The sequence below is a fragment of the Schistocerca serialis genome, chromosome 3 (genome assembly GCF_023864345.2).
Source record: "Schistocerca serialis cubense isolate TAMUIC-IGC-003099 chromosome 3, iqSchSeri2.2, whole genome shotgun sequence".
NCBI classification, from domain to species: Eukaryota; Metazoa; Arthropoda; class Insecta; order Orthoptera; family Acrididae; genus Schistocerca; species Schistocerca serialis.
Genome location: NC_064640.1, coordinates 530,929,235 through 530,944,207, shown reverse-complemented (window position 1 = coordinate 530,944,207; position 14,973 = coordinate 530,929,235).

The window sequence follows — 14,973 nt, the reverse complement described above, 5'->3', positions numbered from 1 at the left end:
ACAATACAGCCATCAATCAGTGTCAAATCACGAAATGGTTTAAAACCAATAGGCCAGAAAGTAACATTCAAGCTGGGAAACAAACTCAAATTACGAAATGGTTCGGACAAAAAGAAAAGAAGCACAAATTTTGCAAGCTACAAAAATACTGGAAGACAAACAAGCTGCTGTATGTCTGTCTTCCAGAACAAGGAAAGCTCCAGAGAGGAACAGTAATTTTTTATGGCTGTCACCAGGGAAATCACTTCAGCACCATCCAGATCCAGTGCCATCAAGAATGTAACTATGGATGTAAGTACACAATATCAAAGTGACAAAGAAATGTACAAGCCAAGTGAGCAAGCTGATGGGCTGGTATAGAAGAATCCAGACCTACCCTTGTGTGAGGATGGCTCATTATTAAATATTAGGTCTTTAAAAAATAAAATTGAAGATCTTAGTAGTAACTATATAATGCATTGTAGTATAAATGGTTTAAGTGCTGAATACTCATGTGACAGAAGCTCTAAGTTAGATGAGCTACAAGTTTTTTTATCTGAATTTCTAAATGTTCAAGTAATTTGTTTAAATGAACACTGGCTTCATAGTGATGCCATAAAAATCTAAAACAAAACTGAAAACTTCAAGGTAGCTACCAGCTTTTGTAGGATAAATAAGTCACAAGGAGTTTCATGCATACTCATTCATTCTGACTTAGATTACGATGTAAGATGTGACTTCAATTGTTTTAGTGAAGGGTGTATTTTTGAGGGTTGCCGTATTGAGTTAAAGGACTTAAATGTTGTTATAATATCAAATTATAGAATCCCAGGGAAGGTGACAACTGAGCATTTCCTATGTAAATTTCAGAGTTTGTTAGAATACCTCAGTAAAGAAAAGAGGGGAAAAAAATTGTAGTTGCTGCTGATTTCAACATCAATGTGTTGAATGAAACATGTGAGGTATCAAAGTTTACAGACTTAATAAAAAAATATGGCTTCAAATTAAATTTTTCTGAATCTACAAGACAAAATGCTCAGTCAACTACATGCATTGACAATATTTTAACGAATTACGTATTTGAAGATGGGTATAAATTTTGTCTACATCTAGGAATTTGTGATCATTCAGCATTATTCATTGACCTACCCAGAGCAGGGAGAGGAGTCCTATGTAAAAAAGCTTACGTAAAAAAGATCTTCAACCAAGAAACTTTGACTCTATTCCAAGATAAGCTGAAGGAGACAGAATGGCACTTTGTTAAAAATATTTCATGCACAGCAAATTTTGAAGCATTTCTAAGGAATTTTCTAAGTGCTTTCAGTGAAATGTTTCCACAAAAAAACTTATTTTAATAAAATGACAAAATTAAAATGAATCACTAAAGGTATAAAAATCTCCAGTGCTAAGAAAAGGCAGCTACACGAGGAACTAAGACATAATAAAAAAAACTGAATTTATTGAATATGTTAAACGATACAAAAGTATATTTCAGAAAATTGTCAAAGCAGCAAAGCAAATGATAAATAATAAATTAATCTTAAAAAATGAGAATAAATCAAAGGCAGTGTGGTCAGTTGTAAAACACGAATTAGGTATCAAAGCCTCTAGACATGGAATTAGTGCAATTAAGCTTGAAGATGAGATCATAGCCAATCTGGCTCAAATTTCAAAATGCTTCAATGAGTTCTTCATTAATGTAGTGAAACCAGAGGTTAATGTTGCAGATTATGAGAACAATGTATGTCCCTTTGGACTAAATCATATTTCTGAATGCCTCACAAAATTCAAAACAGTTTCAACAATAGATGTAGAAAAAATTATATTAAAACCAAAAAACAAAACTTCTGCAGGTTGGGATGGAATACCAGCAAAAGTCCTTAAATTTGTGTGTAAAATAATAGGATGCCCACTATCTAAAATAATAAACCAATCCTTTGAACAAGGAAGCTTCCCAGAGGTGCTTAAGTATGCAGAAGTAAAATCGTTGCTCAAAAAAGGGTCAAAAGAGGATATGGGGAATTATCGTCCCATCTCCCTCCTTCCAGTCCTATCAAAAATCTTTGAAAACGCTGCTGCTATGCAGATTCGAAATTTTATGGAGAAATATTATACTATTACGGAAAACCAAAAAGTACTATTGACGCAATTATTAAGTTTATCGACAAGATCAGCATATCATTAGACAACGATAATAAAGTTGCAGGAATCTTTTGTGATCTCACAAAAGCCTTTGACTCTGTAAATCTTGCACTGCTCATCTATAAGCTTGACAAGTATGGTATCAAGGACAATGTTCTAAATTGGCTTACTTCATACTTATCAAATAGGAAACAAAGAGTGATTGACTCACCAAATGCAGCAAATTACTATTCAAAATGGAAAACAGTAACCCAAGGTGTCCCTCAGTGCTCGATTCTAGAACCTATTTTGTTTTTGTTCTATGTTAATGATTTACCGAAAAATATAAATGCTCCATCGAATTTATTTGCAGATGACACATCTGTATTAATTGAAAACCAGGAGCCAGAAAACATCCCTCTCTACATAATAAACACAATGAACAAACTAGAAACATGGTTCCAACTGAATGGATTAAGATTGAACATCCCCAAAACCCACATGGTCCAATTCAGAACAAAACAGTCAAAGCCCCAAGAAATTAAAATAACTCATAAAATCAGGATACAGAAGAAGTGGATTCCGTGAAGTTTTTAGGGTTAAACCTAGATAAAAATTTAAATTGGAATAAGCATGTTGACTACCTGTTAAACAAATTATGTAGCTTTGCATTGGCTATGCAAATATTAGCTGGTGCAACAGACATGAATACAAAGAAAATTGCATACCACAGCTACTTTCAATCAGTTGTAAGGTATGGTATCATTTTTTGGGGAAATTCAACCAATATATTGCGCATACTAAAGTTACAGAAAAGAATAATAAGGAACATGTGTACTGCCCATCCAAGGACATCATGTCACCCACTATTTGAAAAACAACAGTTATTAACAGTTCCCTCCTTATATATCTATGATATTATCATCTTTCTACACAGCAATTTAGAGTTATTCGAGAAAAACTGTTTCAATCACATGTATAACACGAGAAATGCAGACAATTTTATGCTTCCCACTGATCGCTTAAACCTATATGTGCAGTCTCCTCAGTATATGGCAATGAAAATTCATAACAAGCTAAAAGGGAAGAATATTCTGAGTATGAACCTAGAGACACTGAAAACAAAGCTATATGATATACTTGTCAAACGCTGCTACTACACTGTTGAGGAGTTCATGAAGAATGAACTGAACATTTGAGCAGGATAAATCTACATATAGTCTTGTGTGTAAATGTAGCTGTCCTTCACAAAAGGGAGGAAAGAAAAATAAAAGTTTATATTAATGTTAAAATTCTTTGTATCAATTAGGCCTAAGTTGTGTTATCCATTTTTTGACATGTCTCCTGTACACTAATCATATGATTAGAAATTGTATGTTATGAGATGAATAAAACACTATTCACTTATCATGGGGCAACCATCAGCTCTGTATTGCATTGTGCTACCCTCAGGAAATTGAACACATGACTTCAACACGTTAATTACCGCAAAACAACTTCTGCCTATTCATGGCAACGCAAAGACTTACTCAAATGTGTGCGCTCGGGAGGAGCTCACGAAACTTCATTACACTGTTCTTCCTCATCTACCCTACAGGCCAGAGCTTACCTATCCCTTCTGACTTGTTTCACCCAATGAAGGACACACTCTGTGGGAAACAGTACATAGATAATGTGGAGTTTATTGATGCAGCAAAGACATTGGCTCCCATGACAACCAGTAGAGAGGTACAATGCAGGCATACACATCCTCCAAGTAAGGTGACATAACGTCATCACATTGATCAGAGACTATGCTGAAAAATAGGGCTTTGTAGCCACAAGAGTGCTGACTTGAATCTGTTTCAACCAATGAAGGATACATTCTGTGGGAAACTATATAGATGATGTGGAGGTTATTGATGCAACAAGACATTGGCTCCCATGAGAATTAGGCATACACACCCTCCCAGTAAGATGATGTCAAGTCATCACATTAAACAGAGACTATGCTGAGAAATAGGGCTTTGTAGGCACAAGAGTACAGAAGAATATGGTGTACTGGAGTCCTGAATAAAACTAACATGCTTTCTGGAAAAAAGTGTTGCATTACTTTTTGAATGCCCCTCATAAGATGAAATGAGGTTGCTGATGAGAAATGACACTTGGGTCATTGCATACAGATCAACAGATTAAGGAGCGTTTCGTGAAAAAAAACACACAGAAATGATGGATCTTTGCTGAGGAAAAAGGCAAGAGGATTCAACGACTTTACTGTAATTGACATTGATGAAATGATACTTCCAGCTGCAGGAACTGAATCATTTAGACTATACATGGTTCTGTCAGTCAGATTTGACTTGTATATCTTTCAGCTGGAAATCACCACTGAGTTTCTCAATGACGAAACTGGTATGGAAATATTAAGGGAACAGGAGGACTCTCTGGTCAAATTCTTACAAATAATGAAATATGCACAGAAGGATAATCATATAGTCAACAAGGCAAGTGACATGCACCAAACACTGAAATTTGATGATAAAATGTATAAAAGTAGAAAAGCCACTTATGGATTGTACCAATCTGGTTGACACTGGTATCCCAAGTTGAACTCAACACTAACATCGACCAGCTTGAAGCCAACAAATTCTGATCCATGTTTCTTCATGGAAAAAGTAAAAAGCTTCCAGTTTGAATACTCATTTATGTAGATGACATTACAGGGTGTCCGAAAAGACTTTCCCTGATTACATAAATTGATAACTCAGGCTAGAAGTAAGATGCAAATATGAAACTTTGTCGAATTGTTTACAACTATCAAAGTTTTTTTTTCTGTTTTAGGTTCACAGTACGTAAGTAGTGGATGAGGTGCAGTGCTCAAGAAGCCATGTTAACCGATCAGGAGAAGGCACAGTGTGTCCTGTGGCACCATGAGAAACATCACCAATCACAGTGCAGAGACACTACCAAACAACATTTGGAAAGAATCCACCTGATGTCAAGAGCATTAAAGCCTGATATGAGAAGTTCAAGAACACAGGATCGGTTGCTGAGCTTCCGAGGTCTGATCGACCAACAACCTCAGCAGACAGGGTGGAAGCTGTAAGGCAGTCTTTTCTGCAAAGTCCGACGAAATCAGTGCGCAGGGCCTCACGTGAATTACAGATGTCAAAAAGCTCTCTCCATGACATTTTACACAAACGTTTATTGTTTCATGCATACAAAGTTCAAATCATTCAGGACTTGTTGCCCAATGACAGTACACATCAATATGACTTTGTGGTCGAAATACTATCATGTATTGAGGACGATGACGGTTATCTCAGACGAATTGCCTTTTCCGACGAAGCGACCTTTTTTGTCAGTGGAGTAGTGAATCACCATAATGTGCGTATTTGGAGTTCACAACCCCTGGCGAGGTCATGGAGTGCACCAGAGGCAGTCCAAAGGTGAATGTTTGGTGCACACTATTGCACAATCGAATTATTCGGCCATTCTTCTTCGCTGAGGCTACCATCACATCTGCAGTGTATCTGAAGATGTTGCAACTGTATGCTGTTCCTCAGCTGCTTCAGTATCACCCTGATGTCTTGTTTCAGCAAGATGGTGCACTGCCTCATTGGGGTTTGGATGTCCGTGCCTATCTCGATATGACCTTTCCTGGGCGATGGATTGGTCATGATGGGCCAACGATTTGGCCTCCACGCTCTCCTGACATAACCCCATTAGACTTCTTTTTATGGAGTTATGTCGAGGATGAGGTCTACCAACTGGTTGCAGCACTGATGTACACTACCATCGATGCTCAACCTGATATATGCTACGCAGTCAGTAACATAAGCCAGTACACCAGAAATCCTATATTTTTTCACTAGCATCTGAATAAGTGGTTTCTTATACACCTTAAAGGAAACATTGGTAAGAAATTTACCTATACTGAGGATAAGAAAAGAATCTTCAGTTTCACAGCAGCCAGATGGGAAAGTTCTGATGCTGATAGGAACTCATATACAAGTTGCTACTTCACCTTATCTAGATCAGCAAAGTCATTGTGTTCAAACAAGCAGATAGCCGCTGCTCTTTCATCAACTGAAGCTGAATACATAGAGTCACCAAAGCAGCAAGGGCAGTGATTCTCCACAGTTTAGGAAAACTCTCACACAGCACTTTTCCAGTAACAATCTCTAGTTTCCCACTGAATGATGGAGCACATGCATATAAAATATCACTTCATGCACCTAGATCTATTAGTGCATCTGCTCATACTGGAATATCAGCCAACAGAAGATATGATTGCTGATATACTTACAAAGGTTCACCCTGGACTGAAACACTAGAAATGTGTTGAAAGGCTTGGACTTCAAATGTAGAGCCACAAACTTAGGGACCAGGCCTTACTTTATAACTGCCTGTTAAAATAAAGGGGGAATTTTGAGATTCAAATTTTACAATTATGTGACATGTTTGGTATACACAGATGTTAAATTGTATTGTTCTTGGTTCTTTGTAATCCTCTGTACAGTAAACTATGAATAAAGCTTTGTTTCTTGAAGTTTTCCTGGTGGATAAAATATTCCATCCTTTTTTTGGGGAGTACATCCAAGAAATTATTAACACATGTAGTCATATTCTAGCTGAAAACATTCCAAACATTTTCAGGATGAGTCATTTGCAAGATTTTTAACACATTTTACACTATCCTTTCAAAGGAAATATTGTTCCAGTTCTCCACCATATGACATTACAAATATGTCATCCATAACAATCAACTGAGTGATTTCGAAGCACTGTGGATTCACTGACTCTTTCCCTAGTTAATTTAAATCTTAGAAGCATAAAGTTTTGTCTATGACTGAGACTCTTGTTACCAACAGTATTACTTATGATGTATGCACATTTACTCTACAGTGTGAAGTGTGTTAAAAATCTTGCAAGTTACTCATCTTAAGAATGGCTGAAAGGTTTATGCGGTATAATGTATCAATACCTCCCAACAGCCATCATTGCAATGGAATTGCCAGTTTTCATGACAGTTGTGTGGGATCCAGTGGACCCAGTGGAGCATGCCCCTGAGCCACGCCTCTAGTGGCTCAGTAGCTCAAGCACCCACTTTCACTGCAATATAGGATGGCCATTGGCAGCACTCAGTGCTACTTGCACTCAGAGCCACTTTGCAGTGTGATGTTATGCAGATGCTGCCTGGTTGCAGCTCCAGCTTCATCATTTGGGCTTTAGTACAGAGAGACTTTTCCTTGTGGATGTTGTGATAGCTGGACGCCATTCATTGCTGCACTGTCTTGTTCTGAGTCTTCATATGTTTGGAGAAATACAAGTTAAGTATATCTGCAGTTTGTTGTGTTAGCTTGTTCACTTACAATTTTTGCTTCTGTCTAGCTTTCCTATGATGGTAGTTGCAGCACCACTCTGTAGCCCACCTCTCCTTACTTTTGTGTACAAAGCCATACACAACAGTTGGGGGTTGTTTTGAGAGAAGAGACCAAACTGCGAGGTAATCGGTCTCATCAGTTTAGGGAAGGACGGGGAAGGAAGTCGGCCATGCACTTTCAAAGGAACCATCCCGGCATTTGCCTGGAGCGATTTAGGGAAATCATGATGGCCGGACGTGGGATTGAACCGTCGTCCTCCCGAATGCGAGTTCAGTGTGCTAACCACTGCGCCACCTCGCTTGGTCTACACAACAGTTGTCAGCCAAAATGTCTGTACATAATATCCTAGATGCACTCCGAAAAAATGGTGGAATATGAATAAAATTGTTTGGTAATTGTGTGTCATACCTGTCTTTCCAAACCATGTCCCAACAATGACAACAGTAATTAATAAAATGTAGTGTGTTTTAGAAACATACCTTTTTCTCTATTATTCTTTTAGCTATTTTATGTTCTTAAATATTCAGTTACAATGTTGCAGCATTCGCCTTTTTTAAAGGCATTAAATAATGTTGAGAATTCATTTCAGAGTAACTGTGTGCTAACTCTGACATTGCAAAATAATTTACAGCTGCATTAATGGTAGCTGTGCTAAACATACATAAGATGTATATAGTTTTATATAAATGGACTTTTATTTTCAAATGTGACATAAATGTTAATTTTTAAAAATATATTAATGTAAATGTGTTTTGGTTCATTGTACTATGAACAAGGCTTAGTTGCCCAGGAAATCTGATTCTCATAGTGGAACAGTTTACTATCTAAAGGCATAGTTATTAAATTATTTCCTTTCAAATCAGATTCTTGTGATGGAACAGTTTACCAATTATAGAGATAGTTATAAAATTATTTCCTTCCAAACAATTTTGTAAATACTGTATCTACATATTTGTGTTTATGAATTAAATTTTAATTTTGTTTTATGGTTGTTGACAGGAAAATTTTAGGAAATAATTTGCAGATATGTAGTGGATGTTTTATATATTTTTATCTCAACTTTCGTATCAGTAACTCCTTATGATAGGCATTCCAAAGTTCTCTGTTTGCAGTATTCTCTGCAATTAATTCCATCAATTGAACCATAGTTATTGGTTATGGAATCATGATCCCTCACTTCCTTCATCAGCATATTTCAATTGCATTATTTATCCAAACACATTCCTTACTTCTTCTCTTATTCTGCTTATGGAAATTCAGTCAGTGAAAGTAATGAACGATAGTTCAATAAGTATTGTATTATCATTTATGATTTGTATATTATATACTTCTTGCCAAAGTTGACTTTTGATGTAGTGCTGGCACAATGTAACTGGATAAAACAGTGAAAGCCTTTAATGAAACTCACTGAATTGTTCAAGTTGTTCAACATTATTCAGAGGCCCCTATTGTTTCCAGTCTAAAAAACATAGGCTGCAGGCACAAGCAGCTACAAATCATTGTGTGCATGAACAAGCAGAAACCTTCTTAGAAATGAAATTGCAGTTGCACAAATATGTTTATGCATATATAAGTAGTACTGGAAATGCTCTACTGGGATATATTTTGCAGTTTTCTGCCCTACAGTAATAAATGTATAAATTTTCAAGACTAGTTTCCATAAATACTGGTAGTTATCTGGAACCTTAATTATGATAGTGACTTTCACATATCCAGTTTGTAGATAGGTTGTGAAGCAGCATGTCTTTCATTATCATAAAAAGGCTATGTTGCAATTATTTGTGGTAGTACAAATAAATGTCTTATCAGCAAAATGAGTCTTAGGTGTACTTGATGCGTCTATTACCGGTGTGGGTATATCACAGAAACACAACTCAAAGGATTCCTGTGTGTTATGATATTAGTGAACTGCCAATTGTTAAAGTTCCAAGCTATCTAAATGGTACTGAAAAATTCATGATGACTTTTATAAGTTTTGCAACTAATAAGCTATGTCAAGCTGTCTGTTAAGTGTTTGTAAGCTGTAAATTAATATAAATTAAGTCTTCCTTTGAAGTCACACAGTTTTCATTTAAAATACTCTAAGCTGTAAAAGTTGTGTTGCCCAAAATTTGATTCATGAGGTTTAGTGCCAGAAATACTTATATTAAGTACTTTCAATGATGGTCTATCATAATGATGAATGAGTATGTGTTTCCTGATAATCATTTATATTAAATTCTGTCTGAGCAGGCCTCAGAAGGACCTATTGTACTGACTAACCATCATGTCACCCTCAGGTGGATCCACATGTCAAGGGGCATGAGTTGGCATGCTGATCTCCCAACCATTGTCAGTTTTCAAGAACTGGGCAGCTATTTCTCAGTCAGGTAGCTCCTAAATTGGCCTCATAAGGGCTGAGTGCACCATGCTTGCCAACAGCACTTGGTAGACCTAGACCATCACCCATCCAAATGTTAGCCAAACCTGGCAGCACTTAACTTCTGTGACCAAATGGGAACCAGTGTTACCATTGTGGCTAGGCCATTGACACTCTGTGTTAATAGTTTTCATTGAAAGCTTTCGCTGTCTTATCCAACTACATTGTGCCAGCACTACGTCAAAAGTCAACTATGGTAAAACATATATAATATACATATATAATATGAATGATAATATAATACTTATTGAACTATCATTCATTACTTTCTCTGACAGTTATTTCCTACTGAATTACCATAAACAGAATAAGAGAGGAAGCAAGGAATATGTTTGGATAAATAATGCAATTGAAATGTGCTAATGAAGGAAGTGAGAGATCATGATTCCATAACCAATAGCTATGGTTCAATTGATGGAATTAATTGCAGAGAATACATCAAACAGATAACTTTGAAATGGCAACCCTACTATGAACAGCAGAGGGTTTCTGAACCTGCCATGGTTGCAGCAGGTAACAAGGAATAAGTGTACAATTCCAGAGAAGAAGCATGAGAAATAGTTATCTCAACAATAAGTGTATAAATTACACTTTACTACCATGAGAAGTTACTGATACAAAAGTTGAGATAAAAAAATGAAACATCCACTACATATCTAAAAATTATCTCGTAAAATTTTCCTATCAACAATCATAAAACAAAATTAAAATTTAATTTGTAAAAGCAAATATGCAGATGTTCTACTAGCCACTTATATTTTATACAAGTACAGCAAAATATGAAGAATAAAACTAAATCAGTTACTAAATAAATGAGGAGTCAAAACTCAATTGCATGTTACAAAATAGCAGTTCGGCTTGTGAAGATCTGTGCACCGTGTATTACTGCTGTACTCCGATATGTTTTTAAGATGTATTATGCTTCCAGTTGTAAATTATTCATTGCTACAATTATTTTCTAAACTGAAATAAGCAGATTGTGTAGACACCTATAGGTCCACTGTCTCATTACCAGTCGTTTTAGAGGCTTTTGCAAGGGTCAAGAGCAGTAAAATGCTAGAGTAAAAATAAGTTGTTATCGACTAGTCCTGGCACCCAGATTCAGGCAAGCAGCATTACAGAAAATCCAATTTATCCACTGTATGTGACGTACTTTCAGGAAAATTGTTATGTCGGCAGTAGCAACCATCTTCTTTGATACAAGATTAATTATTTCAGTGGAAAGTCCACATTCTATTCTTACATGTTTTAAAACATGTCAGCATTACAGGAAATCCACATGAATGAATCGTTTGTTAAGACTTTAGGAGTAAAGGAGGCTACTCACCTAACAGCAGAAGTGTTTGAGTTATCGACAGGCACATATTAAAGAGAAAGATAACTTGCTTCCTTTTGGAATAACTCTTTTGTCAAGCTTGAGTACAAATATACAAGTAAAACACACTCACACACTTGCGTACTTCCATTCTATCAGCTGTGTCTACAGTCAGCAAAATGTAGGAACACAGGAACACAGGTGTGTGTGTGTGTGTGTGTGTGTGTGTGTGTGTACTCTGGCTCAACAATGGAATCATTCAGGAAGCCAGGAAGTTTCCTTTCTCTTTTGTGTGTGCCTGTTGATGAATAAATGCTGCTGCTATTCAGTGAGCAATCTCGTTTACTCTATTATTTACAAAGGAATTGTTTATATAGATTTCCTGTGATTGTGATGCATGATAATTCTTGTACATGTAAGAATGAAATGTGAACTGCCCAATGAAATAATTAACCTTCTATCAAAGAAGATGGTTGTGAAAGAAATGTAATATAGTGAAAATAATTTTACAAAATGTATAACAGGTGACAATGCAATGCAGCTTACAAAATACAAGTAACATATTTCCTACAGTTTCTGTTGCGCAAAAACTTTTTTAAATGACATTTTATTGTCAGAAGATAATAAACTATCAATGTACTAAGATTTCTTAATTTATTGGACTAAACACTAATGGAATTCCATTGGTGAAAATACAACATTCACCATCATATGAAGAAACTAATAGCTGTTACCTTCAGCTTGACAAAAATCTACATCATCACTGGTTGCGAAACACAAAGAATCAATTACTTTCTGCCTTTGCCTCTATTATGGCTTATGGTAACATTTTCTGAACAATGAAAACTACATGTTGAAATAACAAGAATATGGAAAGAACAGATTGCTGCTCACCATGTAGTGGAGGTATTGAGGAGTCACAGACGCATGCAATGAATAATGCTGACCAAATATTAAAACTTTTGTACAAAGACCTTCTCCTGGAGAAGAAAACACATACACTTTCAGACAACCACAACTCACACACACATAGCCATTGTCTCAGGGTGCTAGAACCCAACTGGCAGTTGATCTCTAGCGCCCTGAGACAGCCCCCATGTTTCCATGAATTGTGCTTGTGTGAATATGTGTGCAGAAAAAAGACTTCATCCAAGAGATTTAATATTTTGGTAATATTTTTCATTGAGCCTGTCTGTGAATGAATGTTGTCTCCATATGGTGGGAATCATTTACTGGTTGGCTTCTGTACTTAAGTACCTTGCTTTGACCAAAAAAAAAAAAATGTCTTATTTTATCATATTTTGGGTTGACTTTGCGCTCTTTGGAGGGTAGTCTCAATCCAGAATTAGGCTTGCAGTATGATAAGTATTATATTTTTAATTTATAATGCCTTTAAAGGATTTCAGGATTCTAATCCCACCTTCACTGTGCATTTAGATACTCACGGGGTTTGTAGTCAATAATATGGACCAACTACAGAAAGGAGACTAAGAAAATAACTTATGTATTTCAGAAAACATGTCAACAATGAATTTAGTACTAAATGAAAAGTTAGTGGCCTAGTTTACTCCTTTAAAAATTGAGATGGATTTTAAATGGCAAAAGAATGGAAACACTCTGCCTTTCTCCAACAGCTCAGTTCAGGCACTTTGGCTCCAAGCGCTAACATCAAATCATCGACTGTAATACTGTAGACATCTGATGAAGTAACTTTGAATTTTATACACAGTATTTGATAAGAAGTATTTTCTTATGAAAGTTTTGAAACTTCTTCAGAAGCAAATGTAATAGTCATAAGTAAAACATTAAGTATGGAATAAACTAATTTTAGCTTAAAAGGGAATTAATAAACTAGCAAAATCTTTTTTCAAGTACCTAACAAATAGTGGCTCTATAACACAAAGTAATACAAAAAATCAAAAAATGAGTTTGGCCAACTCTTTCTATCCCATAGAAGAATTGTGTTTTATATATTAGTGGCTTACTTAGTGTGGATTAAATATTTATGTGTGTCTATTACTGAACTACTAAATATACTTATATTACATAAACCCATCAATATGGAATTACATTTCAATATTAATGTTTTTGAATGCCACGCAAAACAAATCAGTTCACATTATATCATACACGGTATAGTATTCTACAAAAGATCTACAATGCATATAAATAACTAAACTAAATTAATCTGAAGGATCTATTTCCACAGAGTAAAAAAAAAAAAAAAAGACTAGGGATATTTTGTACCCAGAACTTTTACGTTGGAAGCATACCACTAGAACAGACTGCAAATGATATTCTGAATATATACTTATGTGTCAGCTATTACAATATTTTACGTTGGAAGCATACCACTAGAACAGACTGCAAATGATATTCTGAATATATACTTATGTGTCAGCTATTACAATAATCCACACTAACATCACATCTTATTACAGCACATCTGCTGCACTGTAATGTGACAATACATATACCAAGAGTATACTTATCACTATGCATGTCATTACAAGATCAGTGGTTAACATTAAACTCTGTTCTTTTCCCATACTATTGCTATTTGTAATACCACTAATGGTTTTAGTATTACTCTATTTACCAATTGGAGACAGATGGCTTCTTGGTAACTACTGGATCGTCCTTAGCCACAAACATTGTGGTATCATTTGGGTGTGTGTCATAAGACAGTGAGGGTAATGGAGAATGACTTTGCTCCATATCTTCTTATGAGAGAGCATGATTCATGTCAAATGGTCATAGAGCAGCCAAAGCATGACCATATTTGCAAGAAAGATTCCACAAGGGCTCAAAATGACAGAAGCAATGTGTCCTCTGATGCCAGGCTGAGTTTTCATTCATGCCATCTGAAACAGTAGATGAGAAATATGAGTGGTGAATTTCAAAACATGTAGCAAATGAGTGAACATAAACTGCCAACAAGCCCTTGCGTTACCTGCAAGTGAGTAATAATGGCAACCAGAAAAGGCCTCCCCTTTCATGTTATGTAAGTAATATGCAAATAATGTTAGCTGTACTTGCTTAAACTGTCCTCAGTCGAAAATTATTTCTGATGCATTTTTTATAGAGATGTACTATGTATTTTACTTAAATTTTATCACGGCTCAAAGTTTCGAAGCACTTATGGAAATATCTGTGTGTGCAGAATGGTACAGATATGGTTCAGAACCGTATAGGTGTCCAGAAATAGATTGCACACTTCAATGAATCTGTGAGGGACTTGATGCACTGCATCAGTTCATTGCTAGTCAGGGCCAACTGATGGCAAGAAGACATTTGCAATTTCTGATTGCAGCATCTGGCCTTGAAGGTGGCTATTTTATGCAAATTGAGAACCTTATATTTCATAACTGATAAATTAGCTTGTAGATAGCTTAGTGCCTTAAAGACTTTGCTGAAAGCATGGCATACTCAGCTAGCATCAATGACACTGCCATGATTAGATGCAATGAGATCCTGTGATTTGTCATTTTTGTGTCACTCACACAGTTAACACACGATATGAAAACAATGGCTCGTAATCCACACTTAATTATTTCCCATGGCTACAGAAGTGTTATTCATTCAACATGATATTGAGAACTAAGTGTCTTGACAGAAAAAGGATTGATGGGACTGGTAATAACTTAAGTCTCATTCTCAGTCTACGTTCAATGGGATACATCTAAGACATCATTATATAACTGCCACATTTGCCATAGCAACTTTTACTACTTAATAAGGAAAGTAAGCAATGGTGGAAATATTAGCTGACA